Genomic DNA, 27,804 nt, shown 5'->3' on the forward strand with positions numbered 1-27,804 from the left:
TAACAACCTACTCTTTTATATAAAAGAAAAGTAATCGAAGACGAGTATTACGAATATTCCAGAAAACTTGGTTATCTTTTTTAATGTCTTCAAAAGTTTCGGAATTCTTAACTTCCTTTACAAATGTGTAATCAAATGTAATATGTATGCACCATGTAGATAAAATAAAACATTGCCCAAAAAAATGGAAGACATCCAAATGGAACCAAATCGGCACATGTAAACATTATCAATAAAATACACGGTATTATTATACCATAATAGAATAAGAGATATAATTATGTAACAGATTCTGCTAAATACCTGGGATCACTTTTAGTCAAGAAACTGTGTTAGATTAAATAGCAAATTTACAAAATTCCATTGCCAGCTAAGAAAAAATTCTAAACTATCCATCTATAATAAACTACTGACCTATAAACAAACATTTAGACGAGTATGGACATCTGGAGCACAGCTCTGTCGATGAGTGAATGTCGAGGTAATCCAACTCCTGGACAATGCAGATCGAGAAAAAAGACAACTTTTGAAAACGAGTTGGTGAAGTGAAAAACAATGAGTGTAAAGTGTTAATATTATTACTGTAAGTAAGCTAGACTCTATTCAAACATTATGCAATTATTTAAATGTAACAGTTTAAACGACTACTTTTTAATAATTTAAGTTAAAAAAAAAGAACTGCACGTTGATTGGTTTGACCAGATTGAAGTAATAAGCATATCAATTAGGGGTTTTTTTACATTGTATTGTGTAATGGTATGAAGAAAATGGATTTTAAAGAATTTTGGGTTAATATTTTTATTACTTGTATACATAGACATATAATACAAAATAGAATTATCGTTGCAATACCAGCCCGTCCCCTCAGTGCGACAGAAAAAACTGAGGCAAAGCAGTCCCTGTATCTCTTTCTAACTTCACAGATTTATCAACCACGTGACCTAAATGATCAACGAGGTCACGTGATCGATAAACCCGACCCATTAGACAGAGATGCAGGGACTAATTTGCGTCAGTTTTCTCTGTTGCACTGGAGGAACGCGACTGTATTGCTGCAGTCAGTCTGTATTACAGTGTTGTATTATATGTATATGCTCGAATATATTATATATATATATATATATATATATATATATATATATATATATATTGTTATGCTATTTAAATTGTATTATATTGCTTATTTAGAAAATTCCTGTCTATATTTATTAAATGATCTAATCTCCAATTAATCACAATAAATCAGCATTAATTAATTACAATCTCAGGCTATTTAACTTGTACTATTTACCTTTGATCGTGGATTCAAAATATTTTCCAATTGGCATCCTAATTGGGATAGGTAATATGACCTGAATAAAATACATAGAATTTCAACTGAACTATATGTGAGATGTCCTTTATTTTAATGAAATTTTATATAACAATCAATCCTGTAATATTTGCAATATACTAACTTTAAATATATGAGAAGTTGTTTTCTATCATGGACCCAAATGTTATTTTACATTGATTTTTAATATGTGTTATAACTAAGCTCTTTTTATAATTCTTTTTTTTTTAATGACTGTTTCTCAATTCAATGTCTTTTGTTAATAAACTTTTACCGATATAATCTTTCGGGGAGAAAAACCACCGCAAATCCCGTCTATTGTTTAAACACTTTCTATATACACTTTTATTCCGGGTAAATCCATTCCACAATAACCGACTTATTTAAATTTCTTATCGATAATATTTGAAAGTCTTGTCTCTGAGGCCTAATGAACAATTCTTCGAACAACTTAAAATACATATTTTGTCTTATACAGGATGTTTGAAAATTTATATGCCCGTGTCTTTATGAAATATCAATAATTTAATTTTTATTTAAGTAATAAAATTTGTATATCGGTTTTTTATTGCTTATGGACATTCAAAAGTACAACAAATCCCCGCCTTTGTAATCGATCAAATTTATCAATCTATGCAACTAAATTTTCTCGAGGCAAACTAAAACGCACTTCCTGTATGCTAGCTGTACTTATGCTACGTATTATCCTATCCTACTATCTACTTTATACAAATTTAAATCTTCATTCGTGATATTTATATACATCATGGATATTATAAATACCTCTGATCTTTTCAGAATCCATATGTTTCAACTCATAGCTGTTTACTCCATCTTCGTTGTTTACTATGTATGGCCCTTCGAAAACAGGCATCAATTTTGCGCAAATACCGCTCTGAAGATTTGACACTCTTAATGCTCTTACCATTACTTTGTCACCCTTTTGGAAAGTTACTGGTCTTCGTTTCCTATTATGACCCTGTCTCTGGATGTATTTCTCATTGCTTCTTCTTAATCTCCTCTGAACCGTTTCTATACCCTGTCGATACTCTCTTTGTTCTGGATCTTCCCACGGTCTTATCGGCATGACGCCTTTCATGATGTATTCCGGTGTTTCTTTCGTTACTGTACTTGGCATGGAATTTAGGTACATCTCTATTTCTCCCAATTTTCTGTCCCATCGCCGATGTTGACCATCCGTTGCAATGCGAAGAAATTTCGTTACCTCTTGTATAAATCGCTCAGAAGGATTACTTTGGGGATGCCTGATGCTTACAAAGTTCGTCTCGATTCCCCGTTCTCTAAGCTGTCCCTTGAAACGATCATTTCGGAAGTACGTTGCATTGTCTAGTAAAATTTTTCTTGGGGTTCCTACCGTAGCGATGAAATTGTCTATTTTTCTCAATATTTCTTCCCCTTTTGTGGTGCGGCAACTATATAATTTCACGTATTTTGAGAACACATCCACCATCACCAGAATATGCTTGTTCCTTTGCGTGGTCACAATTAGATCGCTTAACATGTCGATGGCTATAATGTCCAGGTTGTTCCGGGATACAATGCTCTTTGCAATATTTTCGTTTTTAAAATTCCTGCTCTTGTATTTCTGGCATACTTCGCATTTCTGTGTGATCTCTTTTGCAATGCGGTAATCTTGTCGACTGATGTAGTTTTCCCTAAACACAAGCCATACCTTTCTACTGCCAATATGTCCATTTTCCTCGTGTAGTTTCTTTATGATTCTTTCTGCCAATGTCGGTGTTACTAAATATAATTCCTTTCCGTCTATTCTCTTAAAAAATATCTCGTTTTCTAGCTCTGCTCTTCTCTTTTCTCTTTCTTCTAGGCCTTCCTGGTCGGTCCTTATCTCATTTAACGAAAATATCCCTTCGTCTTGTGTCAATATATTCAATCCCACATGTAATGTAATTGTCTCCTTTTTTCCTGTATCTTCGTCCCGTGTTAAAGCGTCAGCTATTATGTTGTCTTTCCCTTTGATGTATCGAAATTGGAAATCATACTCTTGTAAGAGCAGAATGCCTCTGTGTATTCTGTTATTTACCAATCGATTCTTCATGATGTGTATCAATGCTGCATGATCCGTTTCGATGGTGAATTTAGCTCCCAATAAGTAAAACCTTAATTTGTTTACGCAAAATAGTACACTGGCGAATTCCAACTCGGTGACACTGTATTTTCTCTCATGTGTTTTAGTCACTCGAGATATAAAACATATCGGAACCTCTTGGCCGTTTTGTATTTGCGACAACACTCCTGCAAATTTCTGTATCGACGCATCCGTACGGAGTATAAACGGCAAATTGTAAATAGGGTGATATATTTTCGTTCCTTTAGCAAATTCTTGTTTCAATATTTTGAAAGCTTCCTCCTGTTCTTCTTTCCAATTCCATTTTGTCCCTTTCTTTAACAATTTTATTAAAGTAATTTCTTTTTGTCTATAATTTTCTTGCGGTCTTCTTTCTCTTCTTTCATGCCTACGTGATTCTCTCATTTGCAAAAATTGACATAAGCTGTCAATGTCCTTGTAATTTTGGAGATTTATGTGGTCTTCCAAGGTATCTTCAAAGTGTCGCGATATCAACTCTACCAATTGTTCTGATGAATAATTATATTGCAAATGTTTTGCATTATTATAGAGTTGTAATGCGTACATCTTTTCTGATACGCCCATCCTCTCATGGTATTTTCCATTTTGTAACTCTTTATTTACTTGTAGTTGCTGGATTTTTCCCCAGAAATAATTTAAGAATCTTCTCTCAAAATCTTGCCAATTGTCAAATTCTTCTTCCTTGCTGACAAACCAAAGATTTGCCTCTTCTTTGAGATGGTTTCTGATGGTTTCCTTTGCTGTTGCAAAAGGTCCTATGTATTTGACTTTTTCCTTTAGGTTATTTATAAAAGGCACTGGGTGTAGTTTCCTTATATCCCCGCCAAATCGTACTTTTACGTCTTCTGTGCTATGTACGAGGACTTCCTTTCTTTCTACTCCTCTTATCTCCATCTCTGCAATTTGTTTAAATCTCCTTTCCGTTTCTTACCGGTCTTCTTGTAGCGCATTTTCAAATTTTATTTCTATCTGTTCTAATTCCCTTTCTTGCATACTCTGAATATCCTTCATTTTAGTTTCGCTTTCTTCTCTCTGCAATTCTAGTTTCCTCTCTGTTTCTTCCCTACTTCTTTCTAAACAGACTTTTATTTCGTTTTCATATTTGTCCATACGCGTTTCCATTTTTTGTTCCATTTTTCTTTGGTTTTCTTCCAAATTGTCCAATTTTTGTTCCGTTCTTTGTTGTGATTCATCCATCTTCTGTGATTGGAGTTGCATCATCTGTATTAATTTTTCTATTCCCGATTCTTGTTTTTCTGTCTCCATTACTGTTGTGTCTAATACGTCTTCCTGGTCTGAATATTCTTCCTGTTCTGATTTATCTTCTTGTTTTTTGTTCTCTTTGCTCTTGTTTCTTGTGTTTGGCATTTATTATGTTTTTATCCCCGCCAAATATAAAATTCTACTGGTCTGTTGCAACAAACGGGACTTTTCTTGTTCAAATATAATAACTCTTGAGTACGAGTATCAAATTTCAATATCCCACAAATAAATCAAATGGTAAAATATCAAATGTCAAAATCAATCAAATAAATCAAGTATGGTAAAATTATCAAATGTAAATATCACACAAATAAATCAATTATGGTAACCTATAAATTGTCAATTATTGTAACCTATAGACTGGCCAATCGCTTCAACCCCCAAATAGGGAGGACCAGGATTTTCTGTTGAGGTTTCTTATCTTAATCGACATGTTCCAGTTTTAAAAAGCCAGAAACTCGCATTTCACCCTCTCTCCGCTGCTATATAACGATCATCCATTGTACGCCATATACTCGGTGGTTAGGCGACATATATGTCTTCGAGGATGTGAGCCTAGGATTCTCTGGCAGAGCCAAGTTCTGTTTCCAGAACCACCAACCCTTTCGTTGGGAAACGGGTGGACAGTTCTCAGAGCTTTATTGCAATATAAGAGTCGACACCTCATATTACCTAGGGAGCATGCCTTGGACCGGGAGGATTGGCGGAGGAGAACGGGAATACGGCGATAGCCGTCTCCAAAATGTATTGTATTTTCAAGTTGGATCCTGTAATATATATATATATATATATATATATATATATATATATATATATATATATATATATATATATATATATATATATATATATATATATACATACTGAAAGTCGTGAGACTATAAAAACTTCTATTATTAATAATTCTGCTTTTGTCTTATTATTATCTCGTTACAAAAAGGTATTTTTTCGCTAAATTGCAATAATCAATTTATAATAATAAAAAATTTGTTAGAGGTACGCACATTTTTGTTTCTCAACAGATGAAGCACTTTTGTAAAAAAGAGAAGTCGAAAACGGTTATAATAAAGGCCCGCTTCGGGGGTATGCTAGACTAAAATTGGAATGACACAGAGAAGATGATCTCCGCACAACAACGACACGCAAAATAATTAAACGTTCCACATTTTTTAAATAAATAATGAGAATAAATCGACTACGTCTTAACTTAATCATAACAACCTACTCTTTTATATAAAAGAAAAGTAATCGAAGACGAGTATTACGAATATTCCAGAAAACTTGGTTATCTTTTTTAATGTCTTCAAAAGTTTCGGAATTTTTAACTTCCTTTACAAATGTGTAATCAAATGTAATATGTATGCACCATGTAGATAAAATAAAACATTGCCCAAAAAAATGGAAGACATCCAAATGGAACCAAATCGGCACATGTAAACATTATCAATAAAATACACGGTATTATTATACCATAATAGAATAAGAGATATAATTATGTAACAGATTCTGCTAAATACCTGGGATCACTTTTAGTCAAGAAACTGTGTTAGATTAAATAGCAAATTTACAAAATTCCATTGCCAGCTAAGAAAAAATTCTAAACTATCCATCTATAATAAACTACTGACCTATAAACAAACATTTAGACGAGTATGGACATCTGGAGCACAGCTCTGTCGATGAGTGAATGTCGAGGTAATCCAACTCCTGGACAATGCAGATCGAGAAAAAAGACAACTTTTGAAAACGAGTTGGTGAAGTGAAAAACAATGAGTGTAAAGTGTTAATATTATTACTGTAAGTAAGCTAGACTCTATTCAAACATTATGCAATTATTTAAATGTAACAGTTTAAACGACTACTTTTTAATAATTTAAGTTAAAAAAAAAGAACTGCACGTTGATTGGTTTGACCAGATTGAAGTAATAAGCATATCAATTAGGGGTTTTTTTACATTGTATTGTGTAATGGTATGAAGAAAATGGATTTTAAAGAATTTTGGGTTAATATTTTTATTACTTGTATACATAGACATATAATACAAAATAGAATTATCGTTGCAATACCAGCCCGTCCCCTCAGTGCGACAGAAAAAACTGAGGCAAAGCAGTCCCTGTATCTCTTTCTAACTTGACAGATTTATCAACCACGTGACCTAAATGATCAACGAGGTCACGTGATCGATAAACCCGACCCATTAGACAGAGATGCAGGGACTAATTTGCGTCAGTTTTCTCTGTTGCACTGGAGGAACGCGACTGTATTGCTGCAGTCAGTCTGTATTACAGTGTTGTATTATATGTATATGCTCGAATATATTATATATATATATATATATATATATATATATATATATATATATATATATATATATATATATATTGTTATGCTATTTAAATTGTATTATATTGCTTATTTAGAAAATTCCTGTCTATATTTATTAAATGATCTAATCTCCAATTAATCACAATAAATCAGCATTAATTAATTACAATCTCAGGCTATTTAACTTGTACTATTTACCTTTGATCGTGGATTCAAAATATTTTCCAATTGGCATCCTAATTGGGATAGGTAATATGACCTGAATAAAATACATAGAATTTCAACTGAACTATATGTGAGATGTCCTTTATTTTAATGAAATTTTATATAACAATCAATCCTGTAATATTTGCAATATACTAACTTTAAATATATGAGAAGTTGTTTTCTATCATGGACCCAAATGTTATTTTACATTGATTTTTAATATGTGTTATAACTAAGCTCTTTTTATAATTCTTTTTTTTTTTTTAATGACTGTTTCTCAATTCAATGTCTTTTGTTAATAAACTTTTACCGATATAATCTTTCGGGGAGAAAAACCACCGCAAATCCCGTCTATTGTTTAAACACTTTCTATATACACTTTTATTCCGGGTAAATCCATTCCACAATAACGGACTTATTTAAATTTCTTATCGATAATATTTGAAAGTCTTGTCTCTGAGGCCTAATGAACAATTCTTCGAACAACTTAAAATACATATTTTGTCTTATACAGGATGTTTGAAAATTTATATGCCCGTGTCTTTATGAAATATCAATAATTTTAATTTTTATTTAAGTAATAAAATTTGTATATCGGTTTTTTATTGCTTATGGACATTCAACAGTACAACAATATATATATATATATATATATATATATATATATATATATATATATATATATATATATATATATATATATATATATATATATATATATATATATATAATCGAACACCTCTCTATCCTAAGGTGTGAGGTAAATACAAATACAGGTTACCGATATACATTACATCTCAAATCCAATGAAAATACAGAATTTTTTTTTTATTCTATTCTGTGCACGAATTTTCTCCATTCTTTTTATTTTGAGCTTCTGGCCATTTAATTCCCCTACTTTTCAAAATCTGCCCTACTTCGTCATCCCAGGTTTTCCGTGGTCTGCTTCTGGTTTTAAACTTTTTCACTTTAGCCTTCCAGACTTGCTTAACGGGTCGGTTGTCGCTCATTCGGCACAGATGACCAAACCATTTTATTTGTTGTGTTTCAATAGCGTGTAGTACAGATTCTATGCCCAGTTCTTCTCTAACATCTTCATTTCTTATTTTGTCTCGTCGTGTATATGTATATGCTCGAATATACTGTAAAATTAAAGTTGCAATGCGAAGGGCGAATGATACAAGAAGAAGATAAATATATTTTATAGGTACTGTGAATAAGAGGAAGTTCAGTATTAAAGTCTATAAAGTTTCTGTTAGATCACAAATAGACTGTTATACTGTTATACTATTACTATTATATATATATATATATATATATATATATATATATATATATATATATATATATATATATATATATATATATATATATATATATATATATAATAAAGTAATAGTATAACAGTATTAAAGTCTAAAAAGTTTCTGTTAGATCACAAATAGACTGTTATACTGTTATACAATTACTTTATTATATATATATATATATATATATATATATATATATATATATATATATATAAGCGGGGATCCTACAGCTTCTGTCGCTTCCCGCATTTCGATCGCCATATTTTTTTATCTCTCCAGGTGTCTTCATCAATGGCTCTGTCTTTCATGGTTTCCATAACACCTTGTATCCAAGACTTGGCTGGTCTTCCTCGTTTCCTTCTATTACTTGGATTGTATTCCATAGCTCTTTTTGGCCATCTGTTGTCGTCCATCCTCTGTACGTGTCCATACCATATTAACTGTCTAGTTTCTATTCTTTCAGACGTTGTATGTACTCTATCTGTTTTTCTTCTAATTTCAGAATTAGGTATACGTTTTACTCTAGATATACGGCAAGCTCTTCTCAGGTAGTCCATTTCAACCGTGTCAACTTTTTTCTTTCCTTTTACTGTCATTTGCCAACATTCTGCTCCATATGTAAGAATGGGCTCTACAATTACTTTGTAGATAGTCATTTTATTTCTCATAGTAGCTTTGTTGGACCAAAGTATCGAATTCAGAATTTAAACACTCTTCCTGCCTTGTTGCACTCTATAGCCTATATCTCGTTCCGTTGTTCCTTTACTGCAGATAATACCCAAATCCCAAATATTTGTATTCGTGGCACCTTTTCATTTGTCTAATTTCCAAATCCGGGTCTTCGTCGTCACTGCCTATTCGCATATATTCTGTTTTAGACATATTCATACTCATCCCCCATTTTTCGTATTTATCTTTGAGCTTTCTAAGCATATAATCTGCATCTTCTTCACAGCTTGCAATTAGTACTTGATCATCTGCAAAGAACCGCGTTGTCAGATAATGGTTGTTAAGCTTCAACCCCATTCCCGCACATTTTTGTCTCCACTGGTGCAGTGCTTCTTGGATATATATTTTGAATAGGGTGGGGGAAAGACAACATCCTTGTCTCAAGCCTTTCGTTACTGTAAATACCCTTAAGAAAGTATTTCCTGTTTTTACAGTGCTTTGAGGACATTTATAGATGTTCAGTATTGCTTTTAGATATGTTTTACTCAGGTCCGTTTTCGTCAAGACACTAAATAAGAGTTTTAAAGGAACTGTATCATAAGCGTTCTCTAGATCTATAAATACCAGATGCGTAGGGAGGTTTCGAGCTGTTCGTTTTTCAATTACTTGTTGAAGGGTAAATGTGTTGTCCACGCACGATCTTCCTGCTCTGAAGCCGCTTTGTTCTTCAATTTCTTTATACTCCTCTTCTATTCTTCTTTTCAATATACGACCATATAACCTTCCCAGCGAGCTAGTTACGCTAATGCCTCTATAATTTCCGCATTCTTTTCTGTCTCTTTTTTTATAAATGGGGCTAATGTGGGCCAAATTCCAATCGTCTGGAATCGTTTGGCCTTCAATTAAGCATTTATTAAAAATATTCACTAAGCTTTCCAAAAGAGCATCCAGTCCATGTTTCACCAACTCGATGGGAATGTCTCCAGGCCCGGGTGTTTTTCCATTTTTCATTTGTTTCAATTCTTTTTTCAGTTCTTCTTTGTTTATCTTATGCACCTCTGAGTTTTCTGTCATTGAGATATGGTCAGGTCTTTCCATAAATTCGTGCCTACTTTCTGTTAACAGCGTTTCGTAATATTTTTCCCACTTTTTATTTTGAATCAGGTTTATATTTCCCTCATCTTTTCTTGCTTTTCTAATACTTTTTATGAATTTCCAAGCTTGGAATTACTTTATTATAATAATATCAAATTATTGACTGTCAATATATTCGGAACAAATCAATTATTTACTTGTATATGGCAAATAAAAACAAGATTATTTAAATGGGGATATAAAAGTATCTTAAAACCGGAAAATGTACATCTTACAATAAGGAAGTCGTCCTGTTAAGCATTGTAAATGTCAATATTGTTCCTTAACAAACTTCCTCGTTTTAGTTTTTGTTTTATTAACGTCTTGTCACCTTGATATGGTTCTTTATTTAAGGTAAAAATAATATTTTAATAACATAATGGGTTATGAGCATTCAAATTATTATTTGTGATTTATTAATTTGATATAATTATTTATCAAGAAGATTTTTGTTAATAAAAACATAAAAAAAAAATTTTCTACGTTATCACACACGAGTTTAAACACTTTTTCTTTCTTTTTCAGCTTCATCTAACCATTTTTTAATTAGTCAACCCACTCTTCTTTTCTCATCTATGACTGTTTTTATAAATTAACGCTGTTACAGCCTTATATCATATCGAGAAAACATATTTCTTTAATAAATACGCCTCTGTATATTTCCTTTTTCCGCAAAAAAGGTCAAGATTTTCGTTAACTGTCATTTACCTCATAAATCTCTCAATTTTATTACCTCAGAGAACATTTCATATCTATTGCAGCCGATCCGTCTACATAAAAGAAATAATTTGTATCCACACTTGCATTAATTCGACTTTTTTTATTTACTTCTTCCTCAGCTTTTCCCTTTTCAGGGGTCGCTGTTCCTTACTCTTCGTCGCCAACCATTTCTGTCCAACTGGACTTGCCAATCTAAACCTTTCTCTCTTAAGTCCTCTGCCACACAGTCCTTCCATCGGTTTTCCTCTACCTCTACTTCCATCAACTTCTAACAGATCTATACTTCATCCCACATAGTTTCCATTTCTACGTCTGATATGACCAAACCATTGCAGTCTTTGTTCTTGAATCTTTTTTGAGACTATAGTTACCTCGGCTCTTTCGCTAATCAAGTTGTTCCTCTACTGTCTGTTGCCTTACCCATCTTCATCCTATTTAACAACTTGACAACCTCATCTCTCATTTGGGATCCCAGCTTTGCTTTATTTCAACATCGCTTCTTAACAGCATTTGATGACTTGTCCCTTTCTTTAGCAATAACTATTTCATCCCCTCGTGTATTTCCAAATCTTCATACAACTATGCAGACCATCTTTCATTAGCAGTAGCTACAGCGCACTTTGCTTCCCTTTTTGCTACCTTGTATATATCCTTATCTTCCTGTCTTTTAGACCTGTTATACCTCTTTCTAGCTTTCTTCTCTCTTTCTTTCACACTTTCGCACTTTCTCTCACACTTGCACCACAAGTTTACTGCTGGCTTCCCACAAATCATTTACCGTATCTTTTTCCTCAAGCTTTTCCCATTTACATAATACCCAAAATGCGAACTCTAGAGTTAGTTAATTTGAGTCAAGCTAAATAAAAAACAAGTAATTTGAACCGACGCTTGACACCTGCATTAACCTGATCTAATACCTGCATTAACCTGATCTAACACCTGCATATATATTTCTCGTTAAAAGATTTTATTAGTCGGTTGTAAAATATCTTTATTACCTTTTAATATGTAACTGTAGCTATAAGTCACTCACTTGTATTTTTTATCGTTCCAAAAGATTTCTTAAGACGATCATAACAACGATTTATTGCTTTGAATGTATAAACTAGAAAAGTTAGTTAGAATCGTTGAAAGCATTCGTTGGAGGCTGTTACTACAATTACCTATAAATTGTTGCTTATGAGCGGTAGCACGGCATTCTCGCGTCCAAGTTTGAGTCATCCACAGTTTGCGTTCTATGTATATGATACGCTATTATTTCGCTTTCTCAGAAAATCACAGAAGAAATCTTGACTGTGACTGTGGATCCAATCTTTAAGGTTGATTCAGAACAACATTCGCATCACAGAGACGGTACAGTCAAAATTTCTTCTATGATTTTCCAATGAGGTAATTCCTACGTAAGGCCATAGTACAGTCACAGTCACGGTACAGTCAAGATTTCTGCTTGTCCAGTCGCTCAGCCAGCGATCAAGACTGTGACTTAATCTTGAATAGACCGGACTGCCGGTTTGGTGTGAAAAGGACAGTCAGTCGGCCACTTGTTTCGTAGCTTTTGTTAATAATGGAGAATAAAAAATTAATTGAGTGAGTTTGTGAAGAAAAATTATGATTTATCACAACCATTATACTCTTGATTCTCGGCGAAAATTAAAAACATGACAGGAAATATTAATATGTATACACAGTGTAACCTTAATATAACGATAATCAATACAACGAATGTTGTCAATTTATAACCTATATTTATATAATGTATTGTGTCAATTATTGTTATGCACACTACTGAAAGGTTCAGACATGTTCACTTTTTCGTAAAACAAACATAAAAAAATGGTTGAGAGACGAAAATATTTTCTAATTTCCTTCCAGTTTCGTTATATTGAGAACTGTATTTAGTCTAAATAAAATTGATTAGCAATGAATTAATGAATGATTTAAAAAAATTTTAAATTATTATTTAAAACTTTTTACATTACAAGTGAATTTTTTTTTACATTTTTTATATCTTTTCTTATTATGGTGCCTATCCGTTACGGATGTTGAACACTAAGATGGCTATTCTGACTTTGTTGACTGCTGCCCTGAAAAAAACGGTAGTGGTTAAGTTAAACCATTTTCGCAGGTTATGCAGCCAGGATATTCTTCTTCGTCCTGGACCTCTTTTCCCATGCACTTTACCTTGAAGTATGGTCCGAAGTAGGTTGTATCGTTGTTCATTGCGCATTATATGGCCCAGGTATTCTAGTTTGCGACGTTTTATGGTTATGACTAGTTCGCGCTCTTTACCCATTCTATGTAGTACTTCTTCGTTGGTAACTCATTTATTAATAGGAGTATTGTATACTGATAAGGGGAAGCCACCATTGAGGAAAGGGAAGGAAGTGGTTGCTCACATTTGGAGTACTATCTCCACTGCTGAAGGCTATACTGGTGAAAGACCTATTAAGGAAGCTGTCTAGGGACTGTTTTTGCTACCTTGGATATAAAGACAACCTAACAATCAAGAGACATTTTGCCAAAACAATCTTGCAGCAAGCGAGCCTTAAGCAGGTACACTATTGGTCTGAACGTGAGCATCTGTTACATTTACCAGCAGAAGAACACTAAAGTATACAGAACACTATTTCCACCACTGTTAAGGGGAGTGGAGATTTCCAGTCAACCCAAATACTCGACTACAAGCTGAAGTGGAATTCACACATTTAAAAAGTTAAAAAGAATAGAATATTGTATGGTTCAATAGCTAAAATTTGTACGAGACGACAGACAGAAATTCGGATGAGTTTTGGAACATACGCGGCAGTATTTCAGGAGGAAATTGGCCTCTTTACACAGCTGTACCGAATGAATTTAATAACACGGCTAGGGGATAATACAGTTGTGATCTGCGCTGACAAGCAGCCTTAGGCCAAGGCACTAAACTCCATACAAGTTCACTCAGAGATTGTATGGCATTGTTTGAATATTCTTACTCCGGTTGGAAGTCATAACAGGTTGACATTAGACTGGGTATCAGAGCATCGAGACTACTACCGGAGAAGAATTATGAACCGGAATTGCAAATATACAATGATTGACACATGCGTGCAAAGTAAGTTTCGCGAAGGGTGTAGAAAGGCACCAGGACAGAGGCAGCACAAGAGTTTATGAAGGAAAATTCAGCGAAATTTACAGTAAACATGCCAAGCTATAGATAAAGATTATTAGGATAATAATGTGACTGCTCAATTGACAATACAGGTTCAAAAATCATTTAAGTCGTAAGAGAGCAATTTAACGTCTAAATTATAAATTAAAACGAAATTAAACACTCAAATAATCTAAAACTAAATATAACTGTGCCCCAGTTTCAACACAGTTTTATATAAGCAACTTTGTCCATTATTATTATTATGTTTTACGATATGTCCAATTCTTATATTTGAACTTTGAGATCTTAATCCTAGAAACTACCCATGGTAGACAAAATAATTAAAGAATCTACAATCTATAAGCAACAAATAACAACAATTTCGTCACATTACTCACAAATAATTAGACTTCGTACCAAAATAAAAATTTGAAAATCCAAATGTAACATTCTGGTTATCTCTGGGTGGGTACCCCCTTATTTACAAAATATAGAGATAAAGTTTCGTCATAGCACGCAGTGAACACTTAGGGGTCATTAGTTTTTACGTAATTTAATGTTAAAAATGGTATTAAAATGATATTAATCTTTAATCGTTAATTAATGGGTGTCGTTTTTCTAGGTATTTACTAATGTAAATGTTAATTGTTTCTGTATATATTACGATAATTGTTAATAACTCAAACATTCTTCTTATGATGTCTTCTTTATTGACGAAGATCCACAAAACATTCTCTGTACTTATATTTTATTTAAATTTTTCATTAAATCATTCTGGATTACCATACCAATCAATTTGGTTTCCTTTAATCATCACTTTCAGTTTCTTTAACGTTTTGTTCTCTAGTATTGTGAACTATTATGTTTTATACCCCTTATGTCTTATAACATTTTTATTTCATCACTATTTTTATTAGGTCTTCAGCATAGACTCTCGGATTTTCTACATGAAGTAATACGTGTACCTCCTATATATAAAACATCAGCGGGAGCAAGGTCCACCTGGCCCTTCGGCATATAACCTTTAGCTAGCCACTGACCCCTACGAGTCCGACACCATTTGAGGGTGGCGCGTTGCACGAAGCATCGCGGGGCTCCACCCTCTCCGTAGTATGTGTTGCCTTACGAAGAAGACCTAGGAGAAACAGACGCACAGCTGAATTAGAGAACGATATTGAAACTGTAGAAAGTTTCACATATATGCGAGTTGCATTAAACACGGATGGAACAGAAGAACCAGAAACTCAAAGAAGAATACTAAAGGGAAATAAAGCTTACTTTTGACTCGCGCATGTGTTCCGCTCCAAAAACACACACTGGGGATCGAAAATCAGGGTCTATAAAACTATTATCAGACCAATAGTATGTTATGATGTGAGACATGGGTGATGTCAGAAGACACAAAACGAAAGCTGGAAATCTTCGAAAGAAAAGTCCTAAAGAAGATATTTGAACATATTAAAGAAAACTGAGTATGAAGATCCAGATACAAACATGAACTCTACTAACTGTTCAAAGAGGCACCGATATCAGAATTCAAAGATTTCGATGGATTGGTCATGTAGTTAAAATGGATACCGAAAAATTGCCAAAAAGAGTCCTTGATACTAAAATTCAGGGCGCAATACCAAAAGGAAGGCCACGGAAAAGATGGAGAAGATCGGCGCAGGACCGGCAAGGTTTGAGGCATAGTTTGGAGGAGGTCAAGGCTAGATTTGGGTTGTAGCGCTCTTGGAGAGAGAGAGTTGGGTGCGAGGAATTAGATCTACAATATTATTTTTATATTAAGATGCTATTTTGCTTGATAAAAAATATTTTCTGTCTATACACAATTATATTGAGGACACATACTAGTAAGTTCTAGAAAACTGCAGAAACAGATACAAAAACCTAAGTTCAACATAACCAAGAAGTTATTAAAAGTTATATCAATAACGATCTCAAAACTTATTATCTCCCCCACCTTACTATAAGGAGGTCAAAACCGATAGTACAGAAAGCATAGACTAATGTTCCTAACGATTTAAAGGAAAAAAACTCCCTAAATATTTTCAAAAACTTCTGCATTTCTAAAAATTTGGAAACAAATACGAGGGTTGTCTTTTCCGTTTTGCATATTGTCATAAACACAAAAAATATAGACTTAAAGTACTTTATTGCTTTTCAAAATATATTCCACCAAGATCGATACAGTTTTGGATACGTTCAAACCAATTGGTAAAACAGTTATTTCAGTCTTCAGTTGACACCTGTAAAATCGCTGTTTTAAAGTTTTGTTGCTTTGTCGGAGTTTCGCGATAAATTCTGATAAACAAACGGTTTTATACCAATCACAAGTAACCGTTCTTCTATCTTCTAAAGCAATTGTTGCAACTTGACCAGATTTTGACACAAAAGTTTCGACTATTTTCTTTGACACACTTCGAGAACGGATCACTTTTGTTGGTTTTTTATCATTGTGAAACACCCACACAGCGGATAGTTTCCACTAACAATAAGTGCTATAAACCTTTTTTTTGAGCTTCCTTTGTTGAACCGTTCCAACTTTTTTCGACACCAATTGACGCGAACCGTTTTTTGCTCTTCTGTGGGCAACTGAGGGATCCAACGGGAATCCAACTTCGTAACACCCAATTCTTCATGTAGGATCTTTTGGATCGAGGTCTTTGAAATACCCAGATGCCTGTATCTCCCGTTATGTTACACAGCGGTCATCCTTATTAAACTGACAAACCGCATCAATATTTTGCTATGTGACTGCTGTTTTGGGTGGACTTGGCCCGGATTCGTCGCTGAGAGTAGAGTGACCACGTTGAAATTTGCAATACCATCGGGAAATAGTTGCTAATTTAAAAAATTCACTGCACTGTATCTACACGGCTTATATTGCAATGAAACTCTCGATGTATGTCAACAAAAGATTGAGGTTACATTTGCATCGGAAGGTTTTATTGGTGGCGCCCCCTAAGCAACTATATGCAAAACTAAAAAAAAACAAACCGCGTACTAAACACGTATATACTTAAGGCTGTTAATTATTTATTAAATTAAATGAAACTCGTGAAATCGAAGATAGTACTATTTATTAATTGAGATCAGAAATTAACATGTGACTTACGGTCAAGACCTAGATAACAAGGATGCAGTTGTATTACATAACTTTAACGCCGAAACGGAAGTGTTAAATCACACTTAATTTTTTTCTCTTACACTTACCGCAGTATCTCTTTGATATATTAATTATAGTTTACGAAAGGTTTGAACTGAAACTGTCACAGATGGGTACATTGTTAAAAAATAGACCTTATTAAAATAGACGGATGTGTTTAAATTTAGGCATTTCATTAATTTTCATTCGAACAGCAACCGTGTAGGTATTTCTGGGAGTAAACATCACTTTAACAAATTTAAACTCAAATCGTGGACAGGATGTTGACCTTTGTTGTTGTGAGATTTTTACATTAAAAAAATTGTTTCGCTGTTTACTGAAACTATAAGATTATTTTCTAAGATTTTTCTCAAATATACCTTCCTTATATGAATTTTTATTTATAAATATTTACAAGATGCATGCTCTTGCGAAAGATATAGCTGTTTACACTTGGAAGTCCTTTTATAATTCCTAGTTTGTTTTTCACGATCTTCATCCATTCTTTTTTTTTTTTTTTTTCATGTTTTCTATATGTCTTCTTTTTTATGTCTTCTTTCATATCTTTTAACTGGTAGTATCCAGCCTGTTATTACTTTGAAGGGACGTAATTTCTTCTGAAAAAGGATTTGTTTATAGAGATAATAATCCTATAGATGCGCCAATCGAAAACATAAGCAAATGCAACATTGCTTCGATAAAAGGTGAATATGATTTGCCAATAAACAACATAATACCAGGAAAATAAAATAAAATAATAAATAAAATATAAATAAAATATAAATAATATTATTTTCATCCCATTGGTAAACGTTTGTTATTTAGACAGTAGAAACTTCAAAATTAGTTTATTTACTTTTTAGTATTATCTTTTGTTAACCTTTCAAAACTGTTACAAAGGTATGAAAATATTTACTATGGGATGTCAAAATTATTGCTCTTCTGATTAAATAGTCTAAATATAAAAACGAGAATTATGAAGATTAAATTAGTAATGTAAAAACATACTATTTTCCTTGAATATTATATAGTTGTCAAGTAGAATTATTTTTGAGAATCTTTATTATATATTTGTTTTAATTATATTTAAACTTGTGTCAGACTTCTTCTAGTTGAATTATCTTAATACTTTCTTAATTATTAATTGGTTCTTCTAGCTCAAATTAACAAATATTGAACTACCGTTACACAACACCATTTTTTTACTTTCGTCATGTAGAATTTAAAATAACTAATGACTAAACCCCACATTCTTCTTCTCGTACCGTCTGCTAACGAAGGTTGGAGATCACTTCTTCAAACGCTTCCCTGTCTTTTGCAAGTTGAAATATCTGTTCTAAACAGAGGTTAGAACAATCTCTGATATTACTCATCCAAGATTTTCTTTTTCTTCCCACGTCTTTTCTTCCATATTTTTCCTTGCATGATTGCGTGTCAGATTAAGTATTTATCATTTCGAAGTACGTGCACAGGTATATTTTTCTTATGTTAACTGCGTTCGGAAATTTTCTATTGTGTCAAATGCGTCTTAATACTTCTTCATTACTTCCGGATAACTGCAATTATCCGGAATTTCTTTCAGTTTTGCATGCAGTCAGGTTATTTAGTCGTGATTTCTGTTATAATCTTCTATTTCTTTATAATTTTTTCCCATCCAGCATTCTTTAGCTTCTTTGATCATAACATAAAAGTTGTCAATTTTCCAAGAAAATCAATGTCTTTTTTGAAACATCGTTTGTTAAATGTTCCATAATGTAAAATTTTTCAATTTTTCAAGCCAAATCATCTTCTTTATTGAAACTTCTTTAGCCTTTTAGTTTGCACCTTAGCTGTTAGCCTTTAAAAATTGTATAACATAAAACTTGTTAATTTTCCAAGACCAGCTAACTGCTTTCTTGAAACCTCTTGAGCACTTTAGTTTGCAACTTAGCTTTGTTCATTTAACCATTATTCTACAGTCAAACATTTAATAATGACCGCTAACGGTACTTGCATAAATATGTATAAACAAATTGATGACCATAGATGGAGACTATAGATAAACTGATTCTAGCAAAGAGAGATGAGCTGATCATATAAAAAACATTGCGGGAACATAATGAAAAAATGCAGAAGACAGTTACAAATATAATAAATACGGGCTAAAAAGAAGAAAAGTTGTCAACTGTCTCAATTACGCAAGAAACGCATTAAACCAATCCCTTAATTGGAAAAAGTTTGGTACTTTAAAATGCATAGGTATATTTTTTTGCAATATATACTATAACGTATATTTAAAATGCATGAGTAGGTGCATAATAATTTAATATGAATATTGCATCCCTGATTTCGAGTCCGAAAACATTTTCCAGCACAAATTAATTAAGATTTGAGAATATATACAAATGGCAAGAAGATCTTCTTACAATTTGTACTTAAAAAGCTTTTCCATTGTCAAAATGTCTTTCTTTTCGGGTGAATTTTTCGAGTTAAAGAGAATAATCAGCAGATATTATTGGCCATTTATTTGAACTCCTTTCTAGACTGAAAACTTTTTCTTCTTTCTCTTTATAAACAATTCTGCTTGTTCATTGGCGGATTAATACCTCTATGGAAAATTTTCAAGTCATCTTTTGCGCGGTCGTCCGATACTTTTTCTGCCGATTGGGACTTATCTCTTGCTATTTTGACGACACGGGTCTCCTTCATTTTGCTTATGTGGTTATTCCATTCTCTTTTTCTATTTTGTGTCCATTCATTTATACACTGTACGTTACATTGTCTTCTAATGTCTTCACTTCTCTTTCGATCTCTCAGCGTATTTCCTGTAATTCTTCTCAGTAATATCACCTCTGCCGTTTCCAGTAGCCTTTGTGTTGTCGCTGTTTCTGAGTCTTGTTTCTGAGGCATATTAAATTATTAGTCTTACGCTGACTTTATAAATTCTTGACTTCATCTCAGTGTTAATATGTCTATTTCGTCATATATTGTTATTAAGGCATCCTGCGAGTCTATTTGCTTTTTGTACTTGATCTCTTCACTTCTTTATCCAGGCCGCCATAGCTGGACAATGTAACTCCAAGGTATTTTATTTGCATTACTTTTTTAATGCTGTTGCCATCAATTTCTATTTTACATCTGGTTGGTTCTTTGCTGATTACTATTGTTTTAGTTTTCTGAGATGAGAACCCTTTTAAGACAATCAATCACTTTGAATCGAAAATCTTGTTACCAATTTTATTATTATTAAAAATTAATATTTCGACTTTTTTTTTCAAAAAGTGTGTAATTGTTGTGTGATTGAATTTTTAGTTTCAGATGTACCAATTCTGAGAATTAATGTCCGCTATCGGACATCTTTTTTGAGACGTTAAATAGAAAACCCTCTCTCATTATATACATATATATTTAAAAATATCTTTAAAAAAACCGGACTATTCCGAATAGCTGCAAAAAGTTAGCATAGCTATGCCGATCGCCAACATCCGAAAGGGATAGGCACCATAAGAAGAAGATATTTAAAAATCATGTTCGATTCTAATATTTCTTGTTCTTTGCTAATAAAGGAGCTGAGAAAATTTATTTTGAAAATATGAATTTTTTAGCTTTCTGATCTGCACTAGTAACTTAATAACAGCATTTCTTGTTCTAGAAACTGATTTCGTAACAAGTCTCAATACTTTTCCCATCAAAATTGCCTACTTCTTAAACAGATAACTTGATTCATCCGAAAAAGTTTTTATTTTATAATCAAATTCGCATCAGATATTTACTTTTGAATCGAGTACGCTCTCTGTTCTTTTGGTTCGCCCGAGAGCTTTTTACTTTGTCCTTGTATTGTTATAAATAGTATATAATTCTATAGATTAATGTCTAGTGGACATTTTTTCTGAATTTTGCGTGTACGTTACAAGACCTTCCCGTCCCGGATACAACTGCCATATATTCAATGGGTGGATCGTGAATATCCGTTGCATATTCAATTTTTTTCATTTCTCTCTATACTTACGAGTAATTATTTTTGGCGTCACGCAACGTGCCAACTCCCTGTAAATTCACTGAAATAGTGAATGCACATAATACTTACTAATGTAAAAAAATGCCAAATTAATATCGCATTAAGTAAAACATCTTTTCTAGAATCGTCTCGAGATTTAAATGTCGGAGCTTCAACACAAGAGGTATCAAAACATCGAAAGGTAGAAAGGATATAGTTATTTAGAAGCTGACGCAATGCCACGATTTAAACAACTATCAAAGACCAAAACATATACTACAATATAATGGGTAGTTGTGATAGGAAATACTAAACCATAACGATTTGAAAAATTCAGTTGATCAAGGACTGTATGAAACAACACAATCTGCTATTGTGATTCGATATCAATAACTAACTAATACGGGAGAACATACAATTGAACACTTTTCTGAAGCTGATAAAGTTGTTCGATGCAAAAGAAACTCATGGAAATCTCTTCTTCAAAAAAGCAACATTTTAGTAAAAGTACAAAAGCTAAATTGAAAATATTTAAGCAGCTGGAGACTAAAAGATTACTCAGATGAAAATGATAATTAACGAAATGTTTGATCATTCCTTGCATAAGGATTTTTCTCATTTTCTGGTCAACTTTTTTTGAATTATTTTTGAATTTTTAATAAATCAAACTTGGTTTGTAGTTTATTACTAGTAGAGTAAAAGTACGATGAAAATAAGAAATATCTTTTAAGTACTAGTACATTGTATTTAAATGTTCGAAAAATTCCCAAGATATTATATCAGAAGCAACTAAGAATTGTTCTTTAATTCTTATGAAATTGTAAAGGCATTAAGCCATCACTCTTTATATTAATATTTAGAATAATAATAATGATATAATGGTATTAAAACACTTTCGAAGACATAATCCTTACATAAGCCAAACTTGGGCATTCAATGATATCAGCATATACCTACATATAGTCTGGCCGTGTACGAACTCATCACTTAGCTCCCCATAAACTGATTAGATCCTCCGAAATGTAGCAAACTGGTCAACGATATCCTTTGGAGATCCGTAAACTGATCACCAATAATTTTGCCCCAAGGTACTGGTTTCTAATGCGAAAGATTGCCTGTTACCTGTTACAGTTTACGTGGTAATCAATTAAATTCAAAAACTATTTTAAGCTAATTGCTTTAAAATTAAACTGAATTTAACTCACGATTAGTAGCCTACTGACGTATGTATTTGCCAATAAGCGGATTTGAGATCTTAAAGTACAGCTGCATAGGTTTTCGATAGTGAACTTTTTAATGAAAATATTTTTGAGCATGTGCTCTTTCAGGTTACATCCAACTTCGTTATTTCATTTTGTTTTGTTATATCAATGTTTTGTTATATCATTGTTTTAGATTAGTAAACCTCAGCTGTTTGCAAGCATTGTCTGGTCTTTACCTTCCATAGGATACTTGTATGCCAGTGATCAGTTTTCAAATCTCTCAAGGTCTATTTTATAATCCTAGGTCTATTGCGGTGATAAGCTGTAGTTTGTACTATGTATAAGGGTATTTATGCTAATTAGTGATGAGTTTACGTGTACCCTGGTTGTTATGCTTTCATGTTTATTAGCCGAGATGTCCGAGATTCCGAGAGGATATATCTTGATTATTACAGAGACAGATAAATTAATTTATTCGTATCCATCTATATTATATCATATATTAATCGATAGTATAGATGTAAATGAAGTTCATATGGATGTGAAACCTTAAAGGTAATGCTATGCCTTATCATATCTCTATAAAATGGCAAAAATGGACACAGAGCAACAAGAAGATTGTGCGAAGACTCAAAGAAAACGACAAGGTAATTGTTAGTCAAGAGCGTCAATGCAATAAATACATAATACAGGTCTTTTTAGAATCACATCATGTACCAAACGAAACTCCGAAACAGATAATGAATGGGCTTTTTTAAAAGTCTAGTTTGTTTTCAATTTTCAGATCGCTATGTAGAAAAGTCTACCAAACGATCCAACTCTTTTGCAAACTACAATATGTAGGGGGCAGTGGATATATTAAATAAAAGAAATAAAAGTAAATTGAATATAATAAAAACTCAAACCGTGATACGTTTTCTGGGACAGCGATAAGGATTTAAGAAAGAATATTTTCTTCATAAGGTGTTTAACTGATGAATACAGGAACATATATGGTCTGTATAAAGTTATAAGTAAAAAATTAAAACTTTAATACAGTGATGCATGCAAACTGTCATTTAGAAAAGGAGAATGAAGAAGAAGGTATGAGAAAGTATAGAAGAGATAAAATCCCTGACACGGCAAGAGGAATAAGTAAAATAACAAGCTTGTCTTCATGAAAATTTTAAAATTATCACAAAATTAATTCCCCGACTAGTACTGGTGTATTATATTTCGCTCCTTTAGTATTCTTAAAAGCCCCATAACGTACCATCTACCTGGTGTTCACGTGAACCTCGCGTGAGTTTATTTATGTTTTGAAGTTAAATCAACTGTAGTTGCAATAAACGTTTTGAACCGGTCTACCTGTTTGTAAAATGTAACTTCTTAAACAATGTATACAAGAAAGACAAATATATTTCTTAATTCTTGTTTTGATATTTTAGTACAGTACTTATTTTTCCAAATATTTATCTTTTGTCTACGGCGAAGTATGAAAATTTTAAGATTAGGAACTAAATTGCTTAAAAAACATGTAGTGAGCTGTAACGTCTGCAATGTTTATTTTCCATGGAATCCAATAAAATACTAGAAAAAACCCAACCTTTGTAGTAGCCAAAAATTTTTAAATCTGATTCACACTTTTGTGATTTATCTGATACGTTTCTATGAAACTGACGACGATACTTTCTACTAAATTTATGTATTGACATAGATTTATATACTAAGTGACATAGAAATCCGAACACCCAGTTTAAATGATTTTATTTCAATAAAATTTGGTATAATTTATTTATCTTACTGAAAAAAACAAGTGATAAAGTTTTTAGCCTTATCAGTTGGAGATTCCGGTTTTTATACTTTTTGTTTTTAAATTCACCAACAATCTAAAAATGGATATTTCAGCAGCCAGTAAAGATCCAAATTTGGCTGATTGTGGTTCTTGACATTCTTTACGATTGGTTACGATCCCTAGAGTACGGAGACCTGTACGATTTCGTCAACTTAGTGAGTTTAATAGGGGCCGTATAATGGGACTTCGGGAAGCTGGACTTTCTTTTCGGGAAGTTCGGGTTAGAGTGCAAAGAAGTGTAGATACTGTGGTTAGGTGTTGTCAGGCATGGCTTTAAGAAGTCCGTACGCAAAGAGCACGGGGCACTGGACGCCGCCGTAGAACAACAGACCGTGAAGATCGCCGCCTAAGATCATTGGCCTTAACGAGACCGTTTCTCCACTACCAGCTCCATTGCAAATGAATGGTTTGCAGAACACGGAAGATCTATTGGCATGCAGAGTGTTTACCGACGAATGAGAAGTTTTGGCCTGTTTTCATACCTACCACACTGGGTCCTCCCTTTAACTCCAGAACACCGCCGTAATCGCCTTCAGTGGTGCAGAGAACGGTCACTCTGGAATCAGGAATGGAACAGTATTGTCTTTAGTGACGAGTCTCGATTTTGTTTAGGTATGCATGATGGTCAAGCGAGGGTTAAAAGGAGATGTGGTGAAAGGAGAAATCCACAGTTTTTTGTTGAAAGACATGTTCATCACACTGTTAAAGTTATCACACTACTGCTGCTGAAATATCCATTTTTAGATTGTTGGTGAATTTAAAAACAAAAAGTATAAAAACCGGAATCTCCAACTGATAAGGCTAAAAACTTTATCACTTGTTTTTTTCAGTAAGATAAATAAATTACACCAAATTTTATTAAAATAAAATCATTTAAACTGGGTGTTTGGATTTCTATGTCACTTAGTATATATTATAGAAGAATCCCGGTAGTTTTATTAATGCTAGAGGGTCAAGGTACATATTTAAAAAATACCCAATAATGAAAAAAATGTATTAAAAATAGATCAGAATATGGAAAATGAATAAATTATTAAAAATAGGAATACATGCTATAACAGCATATTTGTTAAATATCTTTGATATAGAAAAGCCATATCACAGGCAAACAGGCGACACGATCAAGAAACAAAGAATACGATGTAAAACATACAAAATATAAAAATTATTAAAAAGCGAAATCACGAAATAAGGAAAAATAAAAAAAAAGGGAGGCAACCGATCGCAGTTCCTTTCATATTAGATCTTGTACCTACATTGGAAGCTCTGTCTGTAAGGACTCTTAATACTTCATACATATTCTTAAGGTTAGAATGAACCAAATTAATAATAGTAAAAAAAGAGGCTCTAAGATGAACCAAAAAACTACTTCCAACAAGGTTATCTAGCAGGCTAAGGAAGAGTTCAGTCCCCTAAGGAACTCAAGAATATGAGGGAGAAGGATACTAACAATAGCAATGCTACCATGCCACGGAAACTTCATATTTGAAGTCCAGTCTACCAGAAGTATTCCGACGAAAAGATTACAAACAGAACAAAACTGTAACTTACCCCCAAAAATTGCGGTGTAAGAATTTATGAATTAAAAGAATGTATGTACTATATGGTCTAAATGATGTGTATAAGAATGAAATAGGACCTGGAGTGTAAGTCACCCGGTCAACATGGAGTATTTTATTATATCGTTTACGTATGTACTTTCTTACTGTATTCTCATCTCATAGTTATATATTGTGAACTTATTTAATACATACCATAACCATTTACACTTTTCTTTTCTTTCTTTTGTTTTTAAATATTATATGTATCAAAAAATTTGTGTATTTAGAACATGTGCTTTTAATACAATTATTGAAAATTTACATTTTAGTCATTTATGTTACATTGGTTTGCCCAATTATTGTTCATGAGTTAATTGTGTGCTGCGTTTATTGTCCTTTTTAGTTTTTTATTCCAACTTGTTTCATTTTATGAAGAGTATTTCATACAGAAGAGTTAAGACATCGAAAAGATAAAGCTAAGGAACACATACAAATTTCCGCACTTATTCTTCAGGAATTTTTGGAGGTATTGAAGTAGACATAAGAAGACCAATGTCGAAATTATATAATGAGTTTACGGAATCTGAAGCATCAAAATTAAGCTGGTTGGATCATTTAGAAAATATATTAATTATTAGGATATGATACCTAAGATGGAATAAAAACGGAGATACATGATTAAGAATGATCAATGAAAGATGGTTAGGTGATGCGGAAAATCACCTTAAAGAACAAGATATTCAAAATTGCAAAGTAAAAACTAGGTATCGTAAAGAACAGACAGAAATAATTGCTCTTTTGAATATTAGTGTCAATCTGTAGGCCTAACAGGTCTACGACAACAATTTTAATAGCTTTCAAAACAAAAAGATATGCTCATGGCAAGATCATCCAATGGAAAAAACCTTCACACCTATCACACACACAATTCAGAAGATAAATTCTAAAGATGTACATATTACAAAATTTCTTATCAGATTTTTTCCATAAAACCTATAGTTTTCATCCAAAAAAAATATTAAAAGATAAAACTGAATCTAAAATAAAAGCATAGAAATGTCTACGCTATCTTTTGTTTCATTTGTAATATACCTATCCTATTCAAAATATAGATATTAAATATATAAATAAGATTTAAGATGTGTCTTTACAAATCTATTAGAAAAACTAAACTGATACATATACCTACATAGATTTATTGTCTATATGGTTCCCGTCTATTACTAGGGTGTTGTTTTACAATTACTTATATCTAGCTACTTTTGCGATATAAACGGTAAACGGTCATTATAGTTTTATCAAGTTTTATTAATGAACGAAAAATTTATAGACAGTAAAAAAGGAAATTATAGACTACTTACTTATTAAAAAATATCACAGTCTTGCTATCGGCACCGATTCAGTTAGGAATTAAAGAACAATTAATAATACTATTCCTATCAAAGTCTTAAATATATTCGAAGAACACGCAATATAAAGTGTGTATTAAACTTAAAAAACCATTTTCCATTTCACAAAAATTGGTGTTATCACTGCAAAGATGCACTGAAGAATGATTGTGTCATGAAACATGAGACCAAAACAAACAGTATACATGCGGTTTGGATGAGTTTAGATCGAGACGGTCAGAAAATAATTGGCGTTGCCAAGTTTACGAAAAATATTTTAAACGTTAATCCATCACGAGTGAACTTTGATGGGTTTGTTTCTGTAGATAATTTTGTAACAGTTTATAAAATGTGTGCTATACACATAATGTGGAAATAAATTTTTTGATCGTTGTAAAATTCTAGCACGGTTGTCGCAGGACTATCCAAACAAAATTTTTACTTTCGTTCTGTCTTAATCATACAGTGGGCATCAATATATTCATTATCTATA

The 27,804-nt window shown here is 32.6% G+C and overlaps 1 long non-coding RNA gene and 1 pseudogene across 1 annotated transcript in view; one reads left to right on the forward strand and one right to left on the reverse strand.

Annotated features, from left to right (window-relative positions):
* The window catches only part of LOC140435726 (uncharacterized), a 39,662-nt gene extending 12,135 nt beyond the window's left edge, over window positions 1-27,527 (reverse strand). The window contains exon 1 of the long non-coding RNA XR_011950224.1: window positions 27,285-27,527. This is a non-coding gene — a long non-coding RNA (uncharacterized lncRNA). The remainder of the gene's footprint in view (window positions 1-27,284) is intronic.
* On the forward strand, window positions 5,795-5,894 carry LOC140437953 (U6 spliceosomal RNA; annotated as a pseudogene).
* Window positions 27,528-27,804: the final 277 nt, after the last annotated feature.

The sequence above is a fragment of the Diabrotica undecimpunctata genome, chromosome 3, assembly GCF_040954645.1.
Source record: "Diabrotica undecimpunctata isolate CICGRU chromosome 3, icDiaUnde3, whole genome shotgun sequence".
Classification (NCBI taxonomy): Eukaryota; Metazoa; Arthropoda; class Insecta; order Coleoptera; family Chrysomelidae; genus Diabrotica; species Diabrotica undecimpunctata.